Source organism: Neovison vison, chromosome 1 (genome assembly GCF_020171115.1).
Source record: "Neovison vison isolate M4711 chromosome 1, ASM_NN_V1, whole genome shotgun sequence".
NCBI classification, from domain to species: Eukaryota; Metazoa; Chordata; class Mammalia; order Carnivora; family Mustelidae; genus Neogale; species Neogale vison.
In genome coordinates this window covers 121,209,287-121,236,929 of record NC_058091.1, presented here as the reverse complement: position 1 = coordinate 121,236,929, position 27,643 = coordinate 121,209,287, and the positions used below count along the sequence as shown (strand labels likewise).

At 42.6% G+C, this 27,643-nt stretch overlaps 2 pseudogenes; one reads left to right on the top strand and one right to left on the bottom strand.

The window, feature by feature from the left end:
• Positions 1–6,473: 6,473 nt before the first annotated feature.
• LOC122906042 lies at positions 6,474–8,255 on the top strand (annotated as a pseudogene).
• Positions 8,256–19,718: 11,463 nt separating this feature from the next.
• Positions 19,719–21,500, bottom strand: LOC122905978 (annotated as a pseudogene).
• Positions 21,501–27,643: the final 6,143 nt, after the last annotated feature.

Below are 27,643 nucleotides of genomic sequence, written 5' to 3'. Positions count from 1 at the left end.
ATGTGCCTGTTTCTCCTTGAAATTTAAACATTTACTTCCTACATGAGAACCTTGAGTCGAAGTAAGAATCTGACCGCTTTCACCCAAGAATCTTCAAAGGAAGCCAGCGTTCTGGGCATTCCTTCTTTGTTTTTCAGTTGGTTTCATCCATGGAGGCATATACAAGTCAGATTTTGGCTGTGTCAGCACTGTGAATTCCTAGGGGGCACCAGAGGGAATACAGCAAGACATAGCTGGGGAAAAAGCTTTCTTCTTTTGCTGTGTTTTCAAAGAGATTTTATTAATTTACTTGTCAGAGATAGAGAGTGAGCAAGCATAAGCTGGGGGAGTGGCAGGCAGAGGGAAAAGCAGGCTCCCTACTGAGCAAGGAGCCCCCTGCGTGATTTGCTCCAGGACTCTGGGATCATGACCTGAGCTGAAGTCAGATGCTTAACCCACTGAGCCACCCAGACGTCTCACTCTCAGTGTTTTCACTCCTTGATCTTATGATGCTACTGCCAGTGGCCTGGAGAAGACCTAGCTTCTCTGACTTTAGGTAAATGACTATGGCATTGTAGCAGGCTACAGTTGTACATTGTAGCAGTTCTAGAAGACTGCCTCCCAGGGAATCTTCTGCCAGTAGAGTACTGCCAGTACTCTAGTGAGAGTTTTCCTGCCCAGTAGCCTTGGTCTGTGGCATGTTGGTGAACTTCTTTCCCTACCTGAGGACCCCAGTTCCACCTTCTCCAATAAACAGAGCATCAGACTTATTCTCTCAAATGTCTTCTGTTTTTAGAGGTAGCGTCTACTTCCTGTTATCTCCTACTTCTGGTTTCCTTAGAGCTTTCTTTTACTTCTTTAAAACCTTTGTTTAATAATTCTTTATATCCATGTTAAAATGAGTGATGTGGTTTCTCCCTTCTGACCAGACATTGAGTGATACAAACATCTAAACTGAACTGTATGTTCTCATAGTATATGGGAACAGTAATGGAGGAATGTTCAAATTTATTAAAAAAAAATAAAGCCATAAATATACTCGTTGGGATCTGTGCATATATTTTAAATACTTTACATGATAATACATTATATGACATGTTCATCTCCTCTTTCCGTATGGCTTGTGTCTTTATGACAGTGGATTACTTTTAGATGGGCTATGGGTATATTTCCATTGAAATGGAGAGGAAAGGAAGGTATGGATGGGATATGAATTATCCACACAAAAAAAGACGTATCCTTTGAAACAAATGCACCAGCTGCCCATGTAATTCCAGAAAGAATGGTTAAAACCATCATTCTTGGGAGGAGTGAGGTCACCATCATGGCAGAATGAGTCCTTCCATTTGTCTCCCACTTTCTGTTTACAACTAGTAGGATTCCAAAACCCAACAAAGGTTCTTCTGCACAGCACACCACACACCAACGAGATCCATCCATGTTTACATCTGAAGGAGTGTGGATTGGGCCTCATGGAGACCAGAGCCCAGGCAGCTTGGTGAGGCCTGTTACCTTGGCTTCTACAGTGGTGGTAATGCTCACCTGTGATTCCTGTGGTGGAGAAGGTGGGGGTGGAAAGGGGTGAGTGAAAGTCTATTTGGCCCTGTGGGCTGTGGCTGGAGGACCCCCTAGTTATGAAGCCACAGAGCAGCGTCCTCTGAGGTAGGGTATCTGTGACCAGGAGGGGACAGTGGGGGGAAGGAAAAGGCAAGGGAGAGAGGCAGACAAGAAGAAACACTTTATGCACTGTCTGACCTGAGAGTTCAGCAAGAGAATTCCCGGGTCCGAGGGACTCCTGAACTTGAGGATCCTCCACCTGGAGTGTGGGACACACCCAAAGCCAAGGGCTTAGTACATACTGGCCCCTCCAGTGTGCCAGCCTCCTACTTTTTTTTTTTTTTTTCTTTAAGCCTGGTCTATACAGACACCAGGGCTACTCTGGAAAGAGCAACCAAAAATTGTGCTCTTCTGCCACCTGCTGTAATACTAAAGAAGGGCCTCTAACCTCCCACCCATGAACTGTTAGAATCAAAGTTAACAAATTTTTTCCTACAAACAAAAGGTGTTGGCTACATCAAACTATTTGGCAAAGGAAAATCTTAAAGAGCATGAAAAATCATGGTAATATGGTTTTGCTAAAACAAAATGACAGCTCTCCAGCCACCAACCCTACATTTACAGAAGATTGTGATCTAAGTGATAGAGAATTCAAAATAACTGTCAGAACAGAATTTAACAAGATATAAGAGAATCAGGCAATTCAATAAACTTAGTAATGAAATGGGCTAGAAAGAGTACTTTACCCAAGAGACTGAATGTCTAAAAAAGAACCAAAGAGAAATTCTGGAGCTGAACTCAGTAAATGAGATGAAGAATGCATTAGAAACATTGGTAATAGAGCAGATGAGGTGGTAGGGAGAATACATGGTATGAAAGGTGAAGTCTAGAAATGATTCGGGTAGAAGTGAAGAGAACTAAGGTTTATTTATTTATTTTTCAAAGTGAAGAAACCCTGGGGTGCCTGGCTGCTTTAGTTAGTGGAGCATCGGACTCTTGATCTTTGGGTTGTGACCTGGAGCCCTACATTGCATGTAGAGATTACTTAAAAGAAAAGCAACACTAGCCATCAGGAAGATTCAAATTAAGACCACATTGAGATATCACCTTACACCAGTTAGAATGGCCAAAATTAGCAAGACAGGAAACAACATGTGTGCGAGGGGATGTGGAGAAAGGGGAACCCTCTTACACTGTTGGTGGGAATGCAAGTTGGTGCAGCCTCTTTGGAGAACAGTGTGGAGATTCCTCAAGAAATTAAAAATAGAGCTTCCCTACGACCCTGCAATTGCACTCCTGGGTATTTATCCCAAACATGCAGATGTAGTGAAAAGAAGGGCCATCTGTACCCCAATGTTTATAGCAGCAATGGCCATGGTCACCAAACTATGGAAAGAACCAAGATGCCCTTCAACAGACGAATGGATAAGGAAGATGTGGTGCATATACACTATGGAGTATTATGCCTCCATCAGAAAGGACGAATACCCAACTTTTGTAGCAAAATGGACGGGACTGGAAGAGATTATACTGAGTGAAATAAGTCAAGCAGAGAGAGTCAATTATCATATGGTTTCACTTATTTGTGGAGCCTAACAAATAGCATGGAGGACATGGAGAGTTAGAGAGGAGAAGGGAGTTGAGGGAAATTGGAAGGGGAGGTGAACCATGAGAGACTATGGACTCTGAAAAACAATCTGAGGGTTTTGAAGAGGCGGGGGTTGGGAGGTTGGGGTACCAGGTGTTGAGTATTATAGAGGTACGGATTGCATGGAGCCCTGGGCGTTTTGAAAAAATAACGAATACTGTTATGCTGAAGATAAATAAAAAATAAATTAAAAAAAAAGAAAAAGAAAAGCAAGCTTTGAAAATGTAGAAATCCTGCAAGAGCTACCAGTCTCCATTAGGAGAGCCAGTTAAGAATAGTGGGTATACCAAAAGGAGAAGAAAAGGAGAAGAGGGACAGAGTTGTTATCACAAAAGTGTTGTCTGAGAACTTACCAATCCTGGGGAAAGAAGTGGACATAGAAGTCTGTGAAGTTAATAGATAACTTTATTATCTCAATACAAAAATACCATCTCCAAGACACTTTCCAATGACACTGCCAGATGTCAATGATAAAGAAGGAAACTTGAAAGGGTAGAAGAAAGTAACCTAAAACTGAGCCCCCATAAGAGAGAACATCAGCAGATAACTCTGCAGGCCAGGAGAGAGTGGAATGACATACTCATAGCATTGACAAATAAATATTGTCAGTCAAGAAATCTGTATCCAGGATTTATCTTTTAGACATGAAGGAGAAATAAAGACTTCCCCAGACAAAGAACACTTGAGGAAATTCCCCACCACTAGTCCTGCCTCCAAGACATACTGAACAGAACTTTAATACTGTAATGAAGAGATGAAGGTACAGAGACTCTGAATAAGCTGGCAAACAGAGTCAGAAACTGTAACCTTATTTTAGAATAGGACACTAAACACTTAATGATAATGGCAATGGTTAACATTATTAAAAATAACTAGAGCTACTACAGTTGGTAACAAACCCATACCCCCCCCCCCCAAAAAAAGAGTTTGTGACAGCAAAAATGCAAAAGGGGAGGAGGAAAATGAGAATAGCCATGTAGGCATATGAAGAAAAGTTGCCAACAGCAGCAAAAACACCATTTAATCTCTGAGACAGTTTATACAAACCTCATGGTAAGACAAAACAATATCTAGAGCAGAGAGAACCTTGAAAAAGGGGAAACTGAGGGAATCATCATGGAAAACCAGCAACTGACAAAAGTAGACAGAAACACAAAGAAGAAGAAATAATAAAGATACAAAACAACCATAAAAGAAAAGATAAAATGACAATAGCATCAATAATCACTTAAATGTAAATGGATGACTTTACCAATCAAATGACAGAGAGTGCCTGATAAATTAAAAACATAGACCCAAGTTGGTGACGCTTTCAGAAGGCTCATTTTAGCTGTAAGGACAAATGTAGGTTTATAGTGTAGGAATGGATGTGGATAACCCAAGCAAATGGTACCAATAAGAAAGCAGGTGCAACCATATGTACATCAGACAAGATAGACTTCAAGCCAGAAAGAAGATACAACAATTGTTAATACATGTGCCCTCAACACCTGAGCATTGAAATACATTAAACAAATACAGATCATAAGGGAGAAATAGACAATGATCCAGTAATAGGGACCCCAGTACCCCATGGTCCACAATGGATGGATCATCCAGATACAGAATTGGCAAGGAAACAAAATGTAACCACACTTCAGAAAAAAGTGACAGACATTTACAGAACATTCTGTCCACTTGCAGAGGAATGCATATACTTCTCATGTGTACCTTGAATGTTCTCCAGGATAGATCCCCTGATGGAACACAGAAATCTTAACAAAATTAAGAAGATTGAAATCATATGAGCCAACTTCTCTGACTACATTGGTGTGAAAGTAAAAATGAACAAGAGGAAACTGAGTAGAGCTAAAAATATGTGGGAAAGAGATGACAAAATTTTAAACAACTGAGGCCAGATGCCTGAGGCCAGATTCTTGGACTAGTCTTGAAAGCATATGCAGAACTATATTGTATTAGTTGCATTATTACCTTAGCTGCACATCACGTTTTATTCCCTATTAAGGATGTTTTTGCATCTCTTAACCTCATGCATGATCAATCATTTACTTTGCTTTTTACCCCCTACTCCCAATTTACCCACTGATTATAGAAATCTAATGGGAAGTGGAAAGAAACATTTGTCTCAAAATTATCTGACATACCTGATCATTCCAGGTCCCTAATGGGGTGCCTTATTTTCCAGAAGAATATAGAGCTCCAGATTCTTTCAAGGCCCACTCTCTCAAGGTTTCCAGAAACACATCATCGCCTCCTTCACCTACCTACATTCACCTCCTTCCCCAAACAAGTAGTGGCTACCCCTTTTCCACCAGAGGGCAATGCAGCCTTGGGAATGATAGCCAGCCTTCTCACTAGGCTTTCCCTGTGATAAGGAAGCTTTCTTTGCCTCAAAACCCATGTCTCAGACATTGGCTTACTGGGCATTGGATGCTCAACCAGTCCGAGGAAATCAAAAGGGAAATAAAATAATGGTCTCAAACAAGTGAAAATGAAAATACAACATATCAAATTTTGTGGGCTGCTGTAAAAGCAGTTCTGAGAGGAAGTTTAGAGCAACAAAAAAATTAGAAAGATGTCAATCTGCCTTTACACTTCATTGAACTAGAAAAAGAGGGACAAATTAAGCCCAAAGTTAACAAAAGGAAAGAGATAATAAAAAATCAGAGCAGAATTAAATGAAATAGAGGCCAGAAAAACAATCAAAAGGATCAATGAAACTAAAAGCTGGTTCTAGAAGATGATGAACACAAACTGGCAAAAAGTTAGCTAGTCTAAGAAAAAAAGAGACATAGTACTGTACGGTGACTAATATAATAAAAAAAGAAGAAATAAAAGAGGGTTATTACAACGGGTGGGACAGGAATATGTAGAATCATGAAAGACTATGAATAATTGCATATCAACAAATTATATATCTAAAGGAAATGGGTACATTCCTAGAAACACACAACTGACCAAGACTGACTTAGGAAGATGTAGACAACCTGCACAGACCAGTCTAGTCATCTGAGAGGCAAAGGTGGAGGCTGAAGGGCAGGAAGACAGGCTTGTAGGGGAGGCACAGACACCAGAAAGCATGGGATTGAGGAACACATGGGGCCTACAGGCCCCCACATTATGACTGGCATACACAAGGAGCTCTCCTTATGGCCATTCTCTGCCCACTGATAACCAGATAAACTCTGACCTGGCTGAGTTCCAAGAGCCCCCTCCACTTGCCTCTGTATTCATTGTGGAGAACTGGGCACCAGGAGCTTTGGAACAGTTACAGTGAGATTCCAGAAAAATGGCATCCCCTCTCCACTGTTATCCCTGCCAGAAAGACAGCTCTCCCTGTGGTCCTGCCTATTTGTCTCTTCCCCCAGGGCCCAGCTGGTGGAGGATGTGCCCTGGGACAATGTCCCTGCTGCGAAAGGGCAGGTCTTTCTACTACCATCTGACTAAATAGGACAAGTACTGACTCTGCCTTCACACCAGTGTGAGGAACCCCAGCCCTCAGGACACTTATCCAGGCCCCACCCCTCCTAGCATCCTGCACAGCCACCATGGAGCTTTTCTGAATGGCAATGTGCACTCCAAAGTCCCTGTTATTGAAGAGAACTTGTTAGAGGACAAAGATTTGTTGAAGCCATGCCATGCTTGGAAGCTGTCCTGATGTTCTTCCTGATCTTAGTCCTGTGAACTCCCTGCAATGAACACCTTTCTGACGTTAATCAGAGCAAAATGTGCTCCCTGACCAGCCTGCCAGTGTGCCTGTCCTTCCACCAGCCATGAACACAGGAAGCTCCCTACCTGACCTGCACTTTCCCCTGGCATTTCCCACCTCCCAGGGCCCTGAGGAGACCTGAGTGAGGACATCCATACCTCCAAATTAAGACACGGCATGAGCCACATCAGGATCAGTGGGAGCCAGTGCCTGGACCAAGCTTGGGCTATGATGAGACAGGACTTTACTCCCTGCTCAGCTACCCATCCTGTAGTCTTCCCTGGGCAGTCCCAACCCCTGGGCTTCCTAGAGCAGTCCCCACCCCCATGTTCAAGGCTCTGATAGCCACCCCTCACTGTCAGCCTCCTCCCTGGGTCACCCTTCACTCAGTGCTCTGGTTCTCTCATCCTCCAATTCCTCCCCCTCTGCTTCATCTCCTGTGCTGGGTAACCCCCTTACCCAGATTCTTCCCCTGGAATCCCTTCCTGCCACCACCATGTTCCTCTCAGCCTCCTGAGCTTGCCCAAGGGCTCAGCTGACACCCAAGAGCAACTGCCCAGAAATTTTGTGACAACAATGTCATCTGCCTTGTCCTGCATCACTCAGGGTGTCCCCCTGGATACCAGCAAACTGTCCACTGTCCAGAGGCTGCCTCCATACCCATACAGCCCCCCAAATTTGGTTCTGCCCACCCAGCCACCTACCCCAAAGTCTCTATAACATCCTGTGATGTCCTCTCTGGCCTGCTCAAAGCAACCTTCAGGTGGGCAGCCCCTGGGTAGCCCACCACACTGTGGGACACTATACCCACCCAGATCAATGGGCATGGGCAAGAATTTTACCATCATCCAGTGAGGGACTTCAGCCTGGGGAACCTGTTTCCTCACAGCATGCTCTTTGATGACTGCTGCTAGGACTTGTTTGTCCCCTGGCATGCACACACTCTGTCTCAGCAGCAAGAATGGTTTAGCATGGAAGCCCATCAACCAGCCTGGTATTGGATCCCCCAGCTTTTCTGAGGGGCCTTTATTTTTAGGAAACAAGGGGCCAATTAGTGGCCTACAGGACCCCCATGCCCTCAACCACCAGAACTTGACCCTCTGTTCCTGCCATGGCTCAGGGCCCAACATCATCCTCCCAGGAGGGTCCTCCCCAGGTTATTGTAAGGAGATTGTGGCAGCTCTGGCTGGAGTGCCTGGCTTTGAGGGGTCATCAACCTAGCTGGGGTCAGGGTTGGGGCTGGATAAGTTGTTGCACATGAAAACACTGGGCCTGGAACGATTCCACATGCTGAGCGACCCCTATGGCTTGCTGTGTGATCCTGCTGTGGAGGACTCATTCCAAAGTCAGCATCTGCAGTGAGGAGCCTTCTCAACCTTCCTCTTCTTGGCCCTGCTCCATCACTGTTCCTTTTCTCCATTCCCCTGGGCCAGTAGAGACTCCACTCTGCCCACAGAGCCTCTGTCTAACCTGAATGAAAGATCCCAAGAATGAGGAAAAGTCAGGGGTTTGTCCTGGTGGCCCCTGAATTCTGCACAAGGGTTGGGTCCAGTGAAGCTCAAGGGGGACCTAACACTTATAACCTGTAACTCAAGAGATAGAGTAAGCAATCAAAAAACTCCCAAAAGAAAACCTCGTGGTCAAATGGCTTCACTAGTGAATTCTATGAACATGCAGTGGAAAACTAACACCAATACTCCTCATTCTTCCAGAATGTTAAGGAAGAGGCAACAATTTTGAATTCATTCTACAAAGGCAGTATCATTTTGATAGCAAACCAGATAAGGACATCGCCACAAGAAAAAAGCAATAAACCAGTATCCTTGATGAATACAGATGCGAAAATTCTCAGTTATCAAACCGAGTTCACACATTAAACAAATTAGGCACCATGGCTAAATGGGATTTATCTGTGGAATGCAAGGGTAGTTGAACTTACAAAGATCAATAAGTGTAATTCAATACACCAAGAAAAGGAAAGATGAAAATCACACAATCATCTCAAAAGTTGCCCAAGGAAATTAGACAAAATATACCATTTTTTTTAATTTTTAATTTTTCATAAACATATAATATATTTTTCCCCCAGGGGTACAGGTCTGTGAATCGCCAGGTTTACACACTTCACAGCACGCACCAAAGCACATACCCTCTCCAATGTCCATAACCCCATCCCCCTTCTCCCAACCCCCCTCCCCCCAGAAACCCTCAGTTTGTTTTGTGAGATTAAGAGTCACTTATGGTTTGTCTCCCTCTCAATCCCATCTTGTTTCATTTATTCTTCTCCTACCCACGTAAGTCCCCATGTTGCATCACCACTTCCTCATATCAGGGAGATCATATGATTGTTGTCTTTCTCCGATTGACTTATTTCGCTAAGCATGATACGCTCTAGTTCCATCCACGCTGTTGCAAATGGCAAGATTTCATTTCTTTTGATGGCTGCATAGTATTCCATTGTGTATATATACCACATCTTCTTTATCCATTCATCTGTTGATGGACATCTAGGTTCTTTCCATAGTTTGGCTATTGTGGACATTGCTGCTATAAACATTTGGGTGAACGTGCCCCTTCAGATAACTATGTTTGTATCTTTAGGGTAAATACCCAGTAGTGCAATTGCTGGGTCATAGGGCAGTTCTATTTTCAACATTTTGAGGAACCGCCATGCTGTTTTCCAGAGAGGTTGCATCAGCTTGCACTCCCACCAACAGTGTAGGAGGGTTCCCCTTTGTCCGCATCCTCGCCAGCGTCTGTCATTTCCTGACTTGTTAATTTTAGTCATTCTGACTGGTGTGAGGTGATATCTCATCGTGGTTTTGATTTCTATTTCCCTGATGCCGAGTGATATGGAGCACTTCTTCATGTGTCTGTTGGCCATCTGGATGGCTTCTTTGCAGAAATGTTTGTTCATGTCCTCTGCTCATTTCTTGATTGGATTATTTGTTCTTTGGGTGTCGAGTTTGCTAAATTCTTTTTTTTTTTTTAAGATTTTATTTATTTATCAGAGAGAGAGAGGGAGAGAGCGAGCACGGGCAGACAGAGTGGCAGGCAGAAGCAGAGGCAGAGGGAGAAGCAGGCTCCCCGCCGAGCAAGGAGCCCAATGTGGGACTCGATCCCAGGACACTGGGATCATGACCCGAGCCGAAGGCAGCTGCCTAACCAACTGAGCCACCCAGGCGTCCCGAGTTTGCTAAATTCTTTATAGATTTTGGACACTAGTCCTTTATCTGATATGTCATTTGCAAATATCTTCTCCCATTCTGTCAGTTGTCTTTTGGTTTTGTTAACTGTTTCCTTTGCTGTGCAAAAGCTTTTGATCTTGATAAAATCCCAATAGTTTATTTTGCTCTTGCTTCCCTTGCCTTTGGCGATGTTCCTAGGAAGATGTTGCTGTGGCTGAGGTCAAAGAGGTTGCTGCCTGTGTTCTCTTCAAAAATTTTGATGGATTTCTTTCTCACATTGAGGTCCTTCATCCATTTTGAGTCTATTTTTGTGTGTGGTGTAAGGAAATGGTCCAATTTCATTTTTCTGCATGTGGCTGTCCAATTTTCCCAACACCATTTATTGAAGAGGCTGTCTTTTTTCCATTGGACATTCTTTCCTGCTTTGTCGAAGATTAGATGACCATAGAGTTGAGGGTCTATTTCTGGGCTCTCTATTCTGTTCCATTGATCTATGTGTCTGTTTTTGTGCCAGTGCCATGCTGTCTTGGTGATGACAGCTTTGTAATAGAGCTTGAAGTCTGGAATTGTGATGCCACCAACTTTGGCTTTCTTTTTCTACATTCCTCTGGCTATTTCTGGTTCCACATAAATTTTAGAATTATTTGTTCCATTTCTTTGAAAAAGATGGATGGTACTTTAGTAGGAATTGCATTAAATGTGAAGATTGCTTTAGGTAGCATAGACATTTTCACAATATTTATTCTTCCAATCCAGGTGCATGGAACATTTTTCCATTTCTTTATGTCTTCCTCAATTTCTTTCATGAGTACTTTATAGTTTTCTGAGTATAGATTCTTAGCCTCTTTGGTTAGGTTTATTCCTAGGTATCTTATGGTTTGGGGTGCAATTGTAAATGGGATTGACTCCTTAATTTCTCTTTCTTCTGTCTTGTTGTTGGTGTAGAGAAATGCAACTGATTTCTGTGCATTGATTTTATATCCTGACACTTTACTGAATTCCTGTACAAGTTCTAGCAGTTTTGGAGTGGAGTCTTTTGGGTTTTCCACATATAGTATCATATCATCTGTGAAGAGTGATAGTTTGACTTCTTCTTTGCCGATTTGGATGGCTTTAATTTCCTTTTGTTGTCTGATTGCTGAGGCTAGGACTTCTAGTACTATGTTGAATAGCAGTGGTGATAATGGACATCCCTGCCTTGTTCCTGACCTTAGCAGAAAAGCTTTCAGTTTTTCTCCATTGACGATGATATTTGCGGTGGGTTTTTCATAGATGGCTTTGATGATATTGAGGTATGTGCCCTCTATCCCTACACTTTGAAGGGTTTTGATCAGGAAGGGATGCTGTACTTTGTCAAATGCTTTTTCAGCATCTATTGAGAGTATCATATGGTTCTTGTTCTTTCTTTTATTGATGTGTTGTATCACATTGACTGATTTGCGGGTGTTGAACCAGCCTTGCAGCCCTGGAATAAATCCCACTTGGTCGTGGTGAATAATCCTTTTAATGTACTGTTGAATCCTGTTGGCTAGTATTTTGGTGAGAATTTTCGCATCTGTGTTCATCAAGGATATTGGTCTATAGCTCTCTTTTTTGATGGGATCCTTGTCTGGTTTTGGGATCAAGGTGATGCTGGCCTCATAAAATGAGTTTGGAAATTTTCCTTCCATTTCTATTTTTTGGAACAGTTTCAGGAGAATAGGAATTAGTTCTTCTTTAAATGTTTGGTAGAATTCCCCCGGGAAGCCGTCTGGCCCTGGGCTTTTGTTTGTTTGGAGATTTTTAATGACTGTTTCAATCTCCTTACTGGTTATGGGTCTGTTCAGGCTTTCTATTTCTTCCTGGTTCAGTTGTGGTAGTTTATATGTTTCTAGGAATGCATCCATTTCTTCCAGATTGTCAAATTTGTTGGCATGGAGTTGCTCATAGTATGTTTTTATAATAGTTTGTATTTCTTTGGTGTTCGTTGTGATCTCTCCTCTTTCACTCATGATTTTATTTATTTGGGTCCTTTCTCTTTTCTCTTTGATAAGTCTGGCCAGGGGTTTATCAATTTTATTAATTCTTTCAAAGAACCAGCTCCTAGTTTCGTTGATTTGTTCTATTGTTTTTTTGGTTTCTATTTCATTGATTTCTGCTCTGATCTTTATGATTTCTCTTCTCCTGTTGGGCTTAGGGTTTCTTTCTTGTTCTTTCTCCAGCTCCTTTAGGTGTAGGGTTAGGTTGTGTACCTGAGACCTTTCTTGTTTCTTGAGAAAGGCTTGTACCGCTATATATTTTCCTCTCAGGACTGCCTTTGTTGTGTCCCACAGATTTTGAACTGTTGTGTTTTCATTATCATTTGTTTCCATGATTTTTTTCAATTCTTCTTTAATTTCCCGATTGACCCATTCATTCTTTAGAAGGATGCTGTTTAGTCTCCATGTATTTGGGTTCTTTCCAAACTTCCTTTTGTGGTTGAGTTCTAGCTTCAGAGCAATGTGGTCTGAAAATATGCAGGGAATGATCCCAATCTTTTCATACCGGTTGAGTTCTGATTTAGGACCGAGGATGTGATCTATTCTGGAGAATGTTCCATGTGCACTAGAAAAGAATGTATATTCTGTTGCTTTGGAATGAAATGTTCTGAATATATCTGTGATGTCCATCTGGTCCAGTGTGTCGTTTAAAGCCCTTATTTTCTTGCTGATCTTTTGCTTGGATGGATCTGTCCATTTCAGTGAGGGGAGTGTTAAAGTCCCCTACTATTATTGTATTATTGTTGATGTGTTCCTTTGATTTTGTTATTAATTGGTTTATATAGTTGGCTGCTCCCACGTTGGGGGCATAGCTATTTAAAATTGTTAGATCTTCTTGTTGGACAGACCCTTTGAGTATGATATAGTGTCCTTCCTCATCTCTTATTATAGTCTTTGGCTTAAAATCTAATTGATCTGATATAAGGATTGCCACTCCTGCTTTTTTCTGATGTCCATTAGCATGGTAAATTCTTTTCCACCCCCTCACTTTAAATCTGGATATAGATGGGTTTTGTTTTTTTATCCAATCTGATACCCTGTGTCTTTTGATTGGGGCATTTAGCCCATTAAAATTCAGGGTAACTATTGAGAGATATGAATTTAGTGTCATTGTATTGCCTGTAAGGTGACTGTTACTGTATATTGTCTCTGTTCCTTTCTGATCTACCACTTCTAGGCTCTCTCTTTGCCTAGAGGACCCCTTTCAATATTTCCTATAGAGCTGGTTTGGTGTTTGCAAATTCTTTCAGTTTTTATTTGTTCTGGAAGCTTTTAATCTCTCTTTCTATTTTCAATGATAGCCTAGCTGGATATAGTATTCTTGGCTGCATGTTTTTCTCGTTTAGTGCTCTGAAAATATCATGCCAGCTCTTTCTGGCCTGCCAGGTCTCTGTGGATAAGTCAGCTGCCAATCTAATATTTTTACCATTGTATGTTACAGACTTCTTTTCCCGGGCTGCTTTCAGGATTTTCTCTTTGTCACTAAGACTTGTAATGACTGTTACTATTACTATTACTGTTACTATTAGGTGACGTGGTGTGGGCCTATTCTTATTGACTTTGAGGGGCGTTCTCTGAACCTCCTGAATTTTGATGCTCGCTCCCTTTGCCATATTGGGGAAATTCTCCCCAATAATTCTCTCCAGTATACCTTCTGCTCCCCTCTCTCTTTCTTCTTCTTCTGGAATCCCAATTATTCTAATGTTGTTTCATCTTATGGTGTCACTTATCTCTCCAATTCTCCCCTCATGGTCCAGTAACTGTTTGTCCCCCTTTTGCTCAGCTTCTTTATTCTCTGTCATTTGGTCTTCTATATCGCTAATTCTTTCTTCTGCCTCATTTATCCTAGCAGTGAGAGCCTCCACTTTTGATTGCACCTCATTAATAGCTTTTTTGATTTCAACTTGGTTAGATTTTAGTTCTTTTATTTCTCCAGAAAGGGCTTTTATATCTCCGGAGAGGGTTTCTCTAATATCTTCCATGCCTTTTTCAAGCCCGGCTAGAACCTTAAGAATTGTCATTCTGAATTCTAGATCTGACATATTACCAATGTCTGTATTGATTAGGTCCCTAGCCTTCAGTACTGCCTCTAGTTCTTTTTTTTTGTGGTGAATTTTTCTGCCTTGTCATTTTGTCCAGATAAGAGTATATGAAGGAGCAAGTAAAATACTAAAAGGGTGGCAACAACCCCAGGAAAATATGCTTTAACCAAATCAGAAGAGATCCCAAATCATGAGGGGAGAGAAAGGGATAAAAAGAGGTTCAAAAAAAAGAAAAGAAAAAAAAAGGAATTAAAAAAAGAAAATGAAGAAAGAAAAGTATGAAAAAGAAAAATATATATATATTAGATAAACTAGTTTAAAAACGTTAAAAATGAAAAGGGTAAAAGATAAAAAAATTTTTAAAAATTTAAGAAAATTAAAAAAAATTTAAAAATTTGGCAAAAGTAGAGAAAAAAATGAAAAAGAAAAAATTACTTTAACTGCAAGACTAAAAAATCACAGGGAGAAAGCCATGAGTTCCGTGCTTTGCTTTCTCCTCCTCTGGAATTCTGCTGCTCTCCGTGGTATTGAAACCGTACTCCTTGGTAGGTGAACTTGGTCTTGGCTGGATTGATCTTCAGGGGGAGGAGCCTTGTGCAGTGATTCTCAAGTGTCTTTGCCCCAGGCGGAATTGCACCGCCCCTACCAGGGGCCAGGCTGAGTAATCCGCTGGGCTTTGCTTTCAGGAGCTTTTGTTCCCTGAGCGCTTTCTGTAGAGTTCCGGAGGACGGGAATACAAATGGCGGCCTCCTGGTCTCTGGCCCGGAGGAGCCGAGAGCCCGGGGCCCCACTCTTCAGTGCGCCCTCAGAGAACAGCACCCAGTAACTCCCGTCTGCCTGACCTCCGACTGCGCTCCGAGCTCACCAAGCCTGCGACCGGTTCAAGGTAACCCCGAACTGCGAGCTTACTGTCGGCTCTGTCTCTGCAGCCGGCTTTCTCGCTCCAATACCCGCAAGCTCTGCGACACTCAGACACCCCCGATCCTTCTGTGACCTTGCGGGACCTGAGGCCACGCTGAACCCGCGTGGGCTTCGGCCCGGTTTAGCCTCTGGAGTGATGTCCCTCAGCGGAACAGACTTTTAAAAGTCCCGATTCTGTGCTCCGTTGCTCCGCCGCTTGCCGGGAATCGGCCCCTCCCCCCAGGGTCTATCTTCCCGTCGCTTTGGATTCACTTCTCTGCCAGTCCTACCTTTCAGAAAGTGGTTGTTTTTCGGTTTCTGGAATTGCTGTTCTTCTTCTCTTCGATCTGCCGATGGATTTGCAGGTGTTTGCACTCTTTAGAGAAGCTCTCTAACTGATCTCCTGCTAGCTGAAGTAGTCTCAGCCTGCCACTTCTCCGCCATCTTGACCCCTCCCCAATGCTCTTGTTTCTTTATTGATTTTCTGCTTCGATGATCTAATTCTGAAAGAGGCGTGTTAAGATCTCCTACGATTAGTGTATTCATATCAATATGACTCTTTATCTTGATTAACAGTTTTCTTAAGTAATTGGCTGCTCCCATATTGGGAGCATAGATATTCACAATTGTTAGATCATCTTGGAGGATAGTCCCTTTAAGGATTATGTAGTGTCCTTCTGTATCTCTGACTACAGTCTTTAGTTTGAAGTCCAATTTATCTGATATGAGAAACGCTACCCCAGCCTTCTTTTGAGGCCCATTGGCATGAAAGATGCTTCTCCATCCCTTCACTTTCAGTCTGCGTGTATCTTTAGGTTCAAAATGGGTCTCTTGTAGACAACATATGGATGGGTCCTGTCGTTTTATCCAATCTGCAACCCTGTGCCGTTTTATGGGTGCATTTAGGCCATTCACATTGAGAGTGATTATTGATAGATACATTTTTATTGACATCGAGTTACCTTTGAAGTCTTTCTTTCTGTAGACTGTCTATATATTTCTGTTCAATGCTATTCTTGGGATTTTTCCTCTTTTATGGAACCCCCCCTTAATATCTCCTGCAGTGTCGGCTTGGTGGTTGCATAGTCTTTTAAGCCTTGCTGGTCTTGAAAACTCTTTATCTCTCCATCCATTTTGAATGTCAGTCTTGGTGGATAAAGTATTCTTATGTGGATAAAGTATTCTTGGTGGATAAAGTATTCTCATTTTATGAGGCCAGCATCACCTTGATCCCAAAACCAGACAAGGATCCCATCAAAAAAGAGAGCTATAGACCAATATCCTTGATGAACACAGATGCGAAAATTCTCACCAAAATACTAGCCAACAGGATTCAACAGTACATTAAAAGGATTATTCACCACGACCAAGTGGGATTTATTCCAGGGCTGCAAGGCTGGTTCAACACCCGCAAATCAGTCAATGTGATACAACACATCAATAAAAGAAAGAACAAGAACCATATGATACTCTCAATAGATGCTGAAAAAGCATTTGACAAAGTACAGCATCCCTTCCTGATCAAAACCCTTCAAAGTGTAGGGATAGAGGGCACATACCTCAATATCATCAAAGCCATCTATGAAAAACCCACCGCAAATATCATCGTCAATGGAGAAAAACTGAAAGCTTTTCTGCTAAGGTCAGGAACAAGGCAGGGATGTCCATTATCACCACTGCTATTCAACATAGTACTAGAAGTCCTAGCCTCAGCAATCAGACAACAAAAGGAAATTAAAGCCATCCAAATCGGCAAAGAAGAAGTCAAACTATCACTCTTCACAGATGATATGATACTATATGTGGAAAACCCAAAAGACTCCACTCCAAAACTGCTAGAACTTGTACAGGAATTCAGTAAAGTGTCAGGATATAAAATCAATGCACAGAAATCAGTTGCATTTCTCTACACCAACAACAAGACAGAAGAAAGAGAAATTAAGGAGTCAATCCCATTTACAATTGCACCCCAAACCATAAGATACCTAGGAATAAACCTAACCAAAGAGGCTAAGAATCTATACTCAGAAAACTATAAAGTACTCATGAAAGAAATTGAGGAAGACATAAAGAAATGGAAAAATGTTCCATGCACCTGGATTGGAAGAATAAATATTGTGAAAATGTCTATGCTACCTAAAGCAATCTTCACATTTAATGCAATTCCTACTAAAGTACCATCCATCTTTTTCAAAGAAATGGAACAAATAATTCTAAAATTTATGTGGAACCAGAAATAGCCAGAGGAATGTAGAAAAAGAAAGCCAAAGTTGGTGGCATCACAATTCCAGACTTCAAGCTCTATTACAAAGCTGTCATCACCAAGACAGCATGGCACTGGCACAAAAACAGACACATAGATCAATGGAACAGAATAGAGAGCCCAGAAATAGACCCTCAACTCTATGGTCATCTAATCTTCGACAAAGCAGGAAAGAATGTCCAATGGAAAAAAGACAGCCTCTTCAATAAATGGTGTTGGGAAAATTGGACAGCCACATGCAGAAAAATGAAATTGGACCATTTCCTTACACCACACACAAAAATAGACTCAAAATGGATGAAGGACCTCAATGTGAGAAAGAAATCCATCAAAATTTTTGAAGAGAACACAGGCAGCAACCTCTTTGACCTCAGCCACAGCAACATCTTCCTAGGAACATCGCCAAAGGCAAGGGAAGCAAGAGCAAAATAAACTATTGGGATTTTATCAAGATCAAAAGCTTTTGCACAGCAAAGGAAACAGTTAACAAAACCAAAAGACAACTGACAGAATGGGAGAAGATATTTGCAAATGACATATCAGATAAAGGACTAGTGTCCAAAATCTATAAAGAATTTAGCAAACTCGGGACGCCTGGGTGGCTCAGTTGGTTAGGCAGCTGCCTTCGGCTCGGGTCATGATCCCAGTGTCCTGGGATCGAGTCCCACATTGGGCTCCTTGCTCGGCGGGGAGCCTGCTTCTCCCTCTGCCTCTGCTTCTGCCTGCCACTCTGTCTGCCCGTGCTCGCTCTCTCCCTCTCTCTCTCTGATAAATAAATAAAATCTTAAAAAAAAAAAAAGAATTTAGCAAACTCGACACCCAAAGAACAAATAATCCAATCAAGAAATGAGCAGAGGACATGAACAAACATTTCTGCAAAGAAGCCATCCAGATGGCCAACAGACACATGAAGAAGTGCTCCATATCACTCGGCATCAGGGAAATAGAAATCAAAACCACGATGAGATATCACCTCACACCAGTCAGAATGACTAAAATTAACAAGTCAGGAAATGACAGACGCTGGCGAGGATGCGGACAAAGGGGAACCCTCCTACACTGTTGGTGGGAGTGCAAGCTGATGCAACCTCTCTGGAAAACAGCATGGCGGTTCCTCAAAATGTTGAAAATAGAACTGCCCTATGACCCAGCAATTGCACTACTGGGTATTTACCCTAAAGATACAAACATAGTTATCTGAAGGGGCACGTTCACCCAAATGTTTATAGCAGCAATGTCCACAATAGCCAAACTATGGAAAGAACCTAGATGTCCATCAACAGATGAATGGATAAAGAAGATGTGGTATATATACACAATGGAATACTATGCAGCCATCAAAAGAAATGAAATCTTGCCATTTGCAACAGCGTGGATGGAACTAGAGCGTATCATGCTTAGCGAAATAAGTCAATCGGAGAAAGACAACAATCATATGATCTCCCTGATATGAGGAAGTGGTGATGCAACATGGGGACTTACGTGGGTAGGAGAAGAATAAATGAAACAAGATGGGATTGAGAGGGAGACAAACCATAAGTGACTCTTAATCTCACAAAACAAACTGAGGGTTTCTGGGGGGAGGGGGGTTGGGAGAAGGGGGATGGGGTTATGGACATTGGAGAGGGTATGTGCTTTGGTGAGTGCTGTGAAGTGTGTAAACCTGGCGATTCACAGACCTGTACCCCTGGGGGAAAAATATATTATATGTTTATGAAAAATTAAAAATTAAAAAAAATGGTATATTTTGTCTAATTTCCTTGGGCAACTTTTGAGATGATTGTGTGATTTTCATCTTTCCTTTTCTTGGTGTATTGAATTACACTTATTGATCTTTGTAAGTTCAACTACCCTTGCATTCCACAGATAAATCCCATTTAGCCATGGTGCCTAATTTGTTTAATGTGTGAACTCGGTTTGATAACTGAGAATTTTCGCATCTGTATTCATCAAGGATACTGGTTTATTGCTTTTTTCTTGTGGCGATGTCCTTATCTGGTTTGCTATCAAAATGATACTGCCTTTGTAGAATGAATTCAAAATTGTTGCCTCTTCCTTAACATTCTGGAAGAATGAGGAGTATTGGTGTTAGTTTTCCACTGCATGTTCATAGAATTCACTAGTGAAGCCATTTGACCACGAGGTTTTCTTTTGGGAGTTTTTTGATTGCTTACTCTATCTCTTGAGTTACAGGTTATAAGTGTTAGGTCCCCCTTGAGCTTCACTGGACCCAACCCTTGTGCAGAATTCAGGGGCCACCAGGACAAACCCCTGACTTTTCCTCATTCTTGGGATCTTTCATTCAGGTTAGACAGAGGCTCTGTGGGCAGAGTGGAGTCTCTACTGGCCCAGGGGAATGGAGAAAAGGAACAGTGATGGAGCAGGGCCAAGAAGAGGAAGGTTGAGAAGGCTCCTCACTGCAGATGCTGACTTTGGAATGAGTCCTCCACAGCAGGATCACACAGCAAGCCATAGGGGTCGCTCAGCATGTGGAATCGTTCCAGGCCCAGTGTTTTCATGTGCAACAACTTATCCAGCCCCAACCCTGACCCCAGCTAGGTTGATGACCCCTCAAAGCCAGGCACTCCAGCCAGAGCTGCCACAATCTCCTTACAATAACCTGGGGAGGACCCTCCTGGGAGGATGATGTTGGGCCCTGAGCCATGGCAGGAACAGAGGGTCAAGTTCTGGTGGTTGAGGGCATGGGGGTCCTGTAGGCCACTAATTGGCCCCTTGTTTCCTAAAAATAAAGGCCCCTCAGAAAAGCTGGGGGATCCAATACCAGGCTGGTTGATGGGCTTCCATGCTAAACCATTCTTGCTGCTGAGACAGAGTGTGTGCATGCCAGGGGACAAACAAGTCCTAGCAGCAGTCATCAAAGAGCATGCTGTGAGGAAACAGGTTCCCCAGGCTGAAGTCCCTCACTGGATGATGGTAAAATTCTTGCCCATGCCCATTGATCTGGGTGGGTATAGTGTCCCACAGTGTGGTGGGCTACCCAGGGGCTGCCCACCTGAAGGTTGCTTTGAGCAGGCCAGAGAGGACATCACAGGATGTTATAGAGACTTTGGGGTAGGTGGCTGGGTGGGCAGAACCAAATTTGGGGGGCTGTATGGGTATGGAGGCAGCCTCTGGACAGTGGACAGTTTGCTGGTATCCAGGGGGACACCCTGAGTGATGCAGGACAAGGCAGATGACATTGTTGTCACAAAATTTCTGGGCAGTTGCTCTTGGGTGTCAGCTGAGCCCTTGGGCAAGCTCAGGAGGCTGAGAGGAACATGGTGGTGGCAGGAAGGGATTCCAGGGGAAGAATCTGGGTAAGGGGGTTACCCAGCACAGGAGATGAAGCAGAGGGGGAGGAATTGGAGGATGAGAGAACCAGAGCACTGAGTGAAGGGTGACCCAGGGAGGAGGCTGACAGTGAGGGGTGGCTATCAGAGCCTTGAACATGGGGGTGGGGACTGCTCTAGGAAGCCCAGGGGTTGGGACTGCCCAGGGAAGACTACAGGATGGGTAGCTGAGCAGGGAGTAAAGTCCTGTCTCATCATAGCCCAAGCTTGGTCCAGGCACTGGCTCCCACTGATCCTGATGTGGCTCATGCCGTGTCTTAATTTGGAGGTATGGATGTCCTCACTCAGGTCTCCTCAGGGCCCTGGGAGGTGGGAAATGCCAGGGGAAAGTGCAGGTCAGGTAGGGAGCTTCCTGTGTTCATGGCTGGTGGAAGGACAGGCACACTGGCAGGCTGGTCAGGGAGCACATTTTGCTCTGATTAACGTCAGAAAGGTGTTCATTGCAGGGAGTTCACAGGACTAAGATCAGGAAGAACATCAGGACAGCTTCCAAGCATGGCATGGCTTCAACAAATCTTTGTCCTCTAACAAGTTCTCTTCAATAACAGGGACTTTGGAGTGCACATTGCCATTCAGAAAAGCTCCATGGTGGCTGTGCAGGATGCTAGGAGGGGTGGGGCCTGGATAAGTGTCCTGAGGGCTGGGGTTCCTCACACTGGTGTGAAGGCAGAGTCAGTACTTGTCCTATTTAGTCAGATGGTAGTAGAAAGACCTGCCCTTTCGCAGCAGGGACATTGTCCCAGGGCACATCCTCCACCAGCTGGGCCCTGGGGGAAGAGACAAATAGGCAGGACCACAGGGAGAGCTGTCTTTCTGGCAGGGATAACAGTGGAGAGGGGATGCCATTTTTCTGGAATCTCACTGTAACTGTTCCAAAGCTCCTGGTGCCCAGTTCTCCACAATGAATACAGAGGCAAGTGGAGGGGGCTCTTGGAACTCAGCCAGGTCAGAGTTTATCTGGTTATCAGTGGGCAGAGAATGGCCATAAGGAGAGCTCCTTGTGTATGCCAGTCATAATGTGGGGGCCTGTAGGCCCCATGTGTTCCTCAATCCCATGCTTTCTGGTGTCTGTGCCTCCCCTACAAGCCTGTCTTCCTGCCCTTCAGCCTCCACCTTTGCCTCTCAGATGACTAGACTGGTCTGTGCAGGTTGTCTACATCTTCCTAAGTCAGTCTTGGTCAGTTGTGTGTTTCTAGGAATGTACCCATTTCCTTTAGATATATAATTTGTTGATATGCAATTATTCATAGTCTTTCATGATTCTACATATTCCTGTCCCACCCGTTGTAATAACCCTCTTTTATTTCTTCTTTTTTTATTATATTAGTCACCGTACAGTACTATGTCTCTTTTTTTCTTAGACTAGCTAACTTTTTGCCAGTTTGTGTTCATCATCTTCTAGAACCAGCTTTTAGTTTCATTGATCCTTTTGATTGTTTTTCTGGCCTCTATTTCATTTAATTCTGCTCTGATTTTTTATTATCTCTTTCCTTTTGTTAACTTTGGGCTTAATTTGTCCCTCTTTTTCTAGTTCAATGAAGTGTAAAGGCAGATTGACATCTTTCTAATTTTTTTGTTGCTCTAAACTTCCTCTCAGAACTGCTTTTACAGCAGCCCACAAAATTTGATATGTTGTATTTTCATTTTCACTTGTTTGAGACCATTATTTTATTTCCCTTTTTGATTTCCTCTTTGACCTATTGATTGTGTTACCAAACTCGGACTAGTTGAGCACCCAATGCCCAGTAAGCCAATGTCTGAGACATGGGTTTGAGGCAAAGAAAGCTTCCTTATCACAAGGAAAGCTTAGTGAGAAGGCTGGCTATCATTCCCAAGGCTGCATTGCCCTCTGGTGGGAAAGGGACATCCACTACTTGTTTGGGGAAGGAGGTGAATGTAGGTAGGTGAAGGAGGACGATGAGGTGTTTCTGGAAACCTTGAGAGGGTGGACCTTGAAACAATCTGGAGCTCTATATTCTTCTGGAAAATAAGGCACCCCATTAGGGACCTGGAATGATCAGGTATGTCAGATAATTTTGAGACAAATGTTTCTTTCCACTCCCCATTAGGTTTTTATAATCAGTGGGTAAACTGGGAGTAGGGGTAAAAAGCAAAGTAAATGATTGATCATGCATGAGGTTAAGAGATGCAAAAACATCCTTAATAGGGAATAAAACGTGACGTGCAGCTAAGGTAATATTGCAACTAATACAATGTAGTTCTGCATATGCTTTCAAGACTAGTCCAAGAATCTGGCCTCAGGTGTCTGGCCTCAGTTGTTTAAAATGTTGTCACCTCTTTCCCACATGTTTTTCGGTCAACTCAGTTTCCTCTTGTTCATTTTTACTTTCATACCAATGTAGTCAGAGAAGTTGAATGATATGATTTCAGTCTTCTTAATTTTGTTAAGATTTCTGTCTTCCATCAGGGGATCTACACTATCAATGTACAGAGGAGAAGAATATGCATTCCTCTGCTGCTGAACAGAATGTTCTGTAAATGTCTGTCATTTTTTTCTGAAGTGTGGTTACGTTCTGTTTCCTTGCCGATTCTGCATCTGGATGATCCATCCATTGTGGACCATGGGGTACTGGGGTCCCTATTACTGGATCACTGTGTATTTCTCCCTTATGATCTGTATTTGTTTAATGTATTTCAATGCTCAGGTGTTGAGGGCACATGTATTTACAACTGTTGTATCTTCTTTTTGGCTTGAAGTCTATCTTGTCTGATGTACATATGGTTGCACCTGCTTTCTTATTGGTACCATTTGCTTGGGTTATCCACATCCATTCCTACACTATAAACCTACATTTGTCCTTACAGCTAAAATGAGCCTTCTGAAAGCGACACAAACTTGGGTCTATGTTTTTAATTTATCAGGCACTCTCTGTCATTTGATTGGTAAAGTCATCCACTTACGTTTAAGTGATTATTGATGCTATTGTCATTTTATCTTTTCTTTTCTGGTTGTTCTGTATCTTTATTATTTCTTCTTCTTTGTGTTTCTACTTCTGTCAGTTGCTGGTTTTCCATGATGATTCGCTGAGTTTCCCCTTTTTTAAGGTTCTCTCTGCTCTAGATAATGTTTTGTCTTACCCTGAGGTTTGTATAAACTGTCTCAGAGATTAAATGGTGTTTTTGCTGCTGTTGGCAACTTTTCTTCATATGCCTACATGGCTGTTCTCATTTTCCTTCTCTCCTTTTGCATTTTTGCTGTCACAAACTCTTTTCCTGGTATGGGTTTGTTACCAACTGTAGTAGCTCTATTTATTTTTAATAATTTTAACCATTGCTGTTATCATTAAGTGTTCAGTGCCCTATTCTAAAATAAGGTTACAGTTTCTGACTCTGCCAGCTAACTCAGAGTCTCATCTCTTCATTACAGTATTAATTTACCTTCATCTCTTCATTACAGTATTAAAGTTCTGTTCAATATGTCTTGGAGGCAGGACTAGTGGTGGGGAATTCCCTCTAGTGTTCTTTGTCTGGGGAAGTCTTTATTTCTCCTTCATGTCTGAAAGATAAATCCTGGATACAGATTTCTTGTCTGACAATATTTATTTGTCAATGCTATGAGTATATCATTCCACTCTCTCCTGGTCTGCAGAATTTCTGCTGAGAAATCTGCTGATGTTCTCTCTTATGGGGGCTCATTTTTAGGTTACTTTCTTCTATACTTTCAAGTTTCCTTCTTTATCATTGACATTTGACAGTGTCATTGGAAAGTGTCTTGGAGATGGTACTTTTGTATTGAGATAAAAAGGTTAGCTATTAACTTCACAGACTTCTATGTCCACTTCTTTCCCCAGGATTAGGAAGTTCACAGACAACACTTTTGTGATAACAACTCTGTCCCTCTTCTCCTTCTCTTCTCCTTTTGGTATACCCACCATTCTTAACAGGTTCTCCTAATGGAGACTGTTAGCTGTTGCAGAATTTCTACAGTTTCTTTCTTTTTTTTTTCCAATTTATTTATTTTCAGAAAAACAGTATTCATTATTTTTCCACCACACCCAGTGCTCCATGCAAGCCGTGCCCTCTATAATACCCACCACCTGGTACCCCAACCTCCCACCCCCCCGCCACTTCAAACCCCTCAGACTGTTTTTCAGAGTCCATAGTCTCTCATGGTTCACCTCCCCTTCCAATTTACCCAAATTCCCTACTCCTCTCTAACATTTTCTAAGCTTGCTTTTCTTTTAAGTAATCTCTACATTCAACTTAGGGCTCCAGGTCACAACCCAAAGATCAAGAGTCAGATGCCCCACTAACTGAAGCAGCCAGGCACCCCAGGGTTTCTTCACTTAAAAAAAAATAAACCTTAGTTCTCTTCACTTCTACCTGAATCATTTCTAGATTCCACCTTTCAAACCATGTATTCTCCCTTCCACCTCATCTGCTCTATTTCCAATGTTTCTAATGCATTCTTCATCTCATTTACTGAGTTCAGCTCCAGAATTTCAGTTTGGTGCTTTTTTAGAAATTCAGTCTCTTGGGTAAAGTACTCCTTCTAGCCATTCATTTTATTACTGAGTTCATTGAATTGCCCAATTCTCTTGTATCTTGCTGAATTCTGTTCTGACAGTTATTTTGAATTCTCTATTACTTAGATCACAATCCTCTGTAAATGTAGGGTTGGTGGCTGGAGAACAGTCATTTCCTTTTAGCAAAACCATATTACCATGATTTTTCATGCTCTTTAAGGAGATTTTCCTCTGCCAAATAGTTTGAAGTAGCCAACACCTTTTGTGTGTAGGTAAAATTTTGTTAACTTTGATTCTAACAGTTCATGGGTGGGAGGTTAGAGGCCGTTCTTTAGTATTACAACAGATGGCAGAAGAGCACAAGTTTTTGGTTGCTCTTTCCAGAGTAGCCCTGGTGGCTGTATAGACCAGGCTTAAAGAAAAAAAAAAAAAGTAGGAGGCTGGCACACTGGAGGGGCCAGTATGTACTAAGCCCTTGGGCTTTGGGTGTGCCCCACACTCCAGGTAGAGGATTCTCAAGTTCAGGAGTCCCTCAGACCTGGGAGTTCTGTTGCTGAACTCTCAGGTCAGATGGTGCATAAAGTGTTTCTTCTTCTCTGCCTCTCTCCCTTGCCTTTTCCTTCCCCCCACTGTCCCCTCCTGGTCACAGATGTCCTACTTCAGGGGACCCTGCTCTGTGGCTTCATAAATATGGGTCCTCCAGCCACAGCCCACAGGGCCAAATAGACTTTTACTCATCCCTTTCCACCCCCACCTTCTCTGCCACAGGAGTCACAGGTGAGCATTACCACCACTGTAGAAGCCAAGGTAACAGGCCTTACCAAGCTGCCTGGGCTCTGGTCTCCATGAGGCCCAATCCACACTCCTTCAAATGTAAACATGGATGGATACCTTTGGTGTCTGGTGTGCTGTGCAGAGGAACCTTTGTTGGGTTTTGGAATCCTACTAGTTGTAAACAGAAAGGGGGAGACAAATGGAAGGACTCATTCTGCCATGATGCTGACCTCACTCCTCCCAAGAATGATGGTTTTAACCATTCTTTCTGGTTAAAACCATCTGGCTAAAACCATGGCAGCTGGTGCATTTGTTTCAAAGGATACCTCTTTTTTATGTGTGGATAATTCATATCCCATCCATACCTTCCTTTCCTCTCCATTTCAATGGAAATATACCCATAGCCCATCTAAAAGTAATCCACTGTCATAAAGGCACAAGCCATATGGAAGTAGGAGATAAACATGTCATATAATGTATTATCATGTAGAGTATTTAAAATATATGCACAGATCCCAATGAGTATATTTATGGCTTTATTGTTTTTTTTTTAAATAAATTTGAACATTCCTCCATTACCGTTTCCCATATACTGTGAGAACATACAATTCAGTTTAGATGTTAATATCAGCCTGTGTCCAGTAAGGAGGCAGAAACCACATCAGTCATTTTAACAGGGAAAATCTGATAGACAGAATTATTAAGAAAGAGAGGAGAAGGGAATTGAGGAAGATTGGAAGAGGAGGTGAACCATGAGTGACTATGGACTCTGAGAAACAAACTGAGGGTTTTGAAGGGGCGGGGGGTGGGGGGTTGTAGGAACCAGGTGGTGGGTATTAGGGAGGGCACGGATTGCATGGAGCACTGGGTGTGGTGAAAAAAACAATGAATACTGTTACACTGAAAAGAAAGAAAAAAGAAAATTAAAAAAAAAAGAAAGAGGTAATTAATTATGAACGAGATCAAAGAAAACTCTATGGAAACCAGAAGTAGAAGGTACACGAAGCAGACATCACCTCTAGGGCTGAGGTAGAGCATCCAAAAAATGGAATACATTTGAAAGAATATGACTGACATTCTGTTTATTGGGCAAGGTGGGATCAGAATCCCCAGGAAGGAAAGAAATTCACCAACACGCTGTAGACCAAGCCTGTTGGGCAGGAAAACTCTCACTAAAGAACTGGCAAGATTCCCTGGGAGGCAGCCCTCTAGAACACAACCTGCTACAATGCCATACTCACTCACCCAAAGACAAGAGAAGCTAAGTCTTCTCCAGGCCACTGTCAATAGCATCATAAGATCAAGGGGGAACAACACCAAAAGTAGGACACCTAGGTGGCTCACTCAGTTAAATCTCTTCCTTCAGCTCAGGTCATGATCCCAGGGTCCTGGGATTGAGTCCTGCATTGGGTTCTCTGCTCAGCAGGGAGTCTGCTTCTCTCTCTGCCTGCCACTCTCCCTGCTTGTGCTCACTCAATCTCTCTCTGACAAATACATAAATAAAATCTTTTTTTAAAAACACGAAAAGAGTCCTTCCTGCTGCTGGGCCACGCGTCGAGCCGACATTGAGGCATCCTTGTGATTCGACCTGATGTGCCCACCCTCGCAACATCAGCTACATCCAGTACTCCCAGATCCATGCAAAAGCAGTGAGAGATGCACTGAAGGCCGAGTTCAAAGCAAATGCTAAGACTTCTGGCAGCAGCACAAAAATTGTGAAACTGAAAA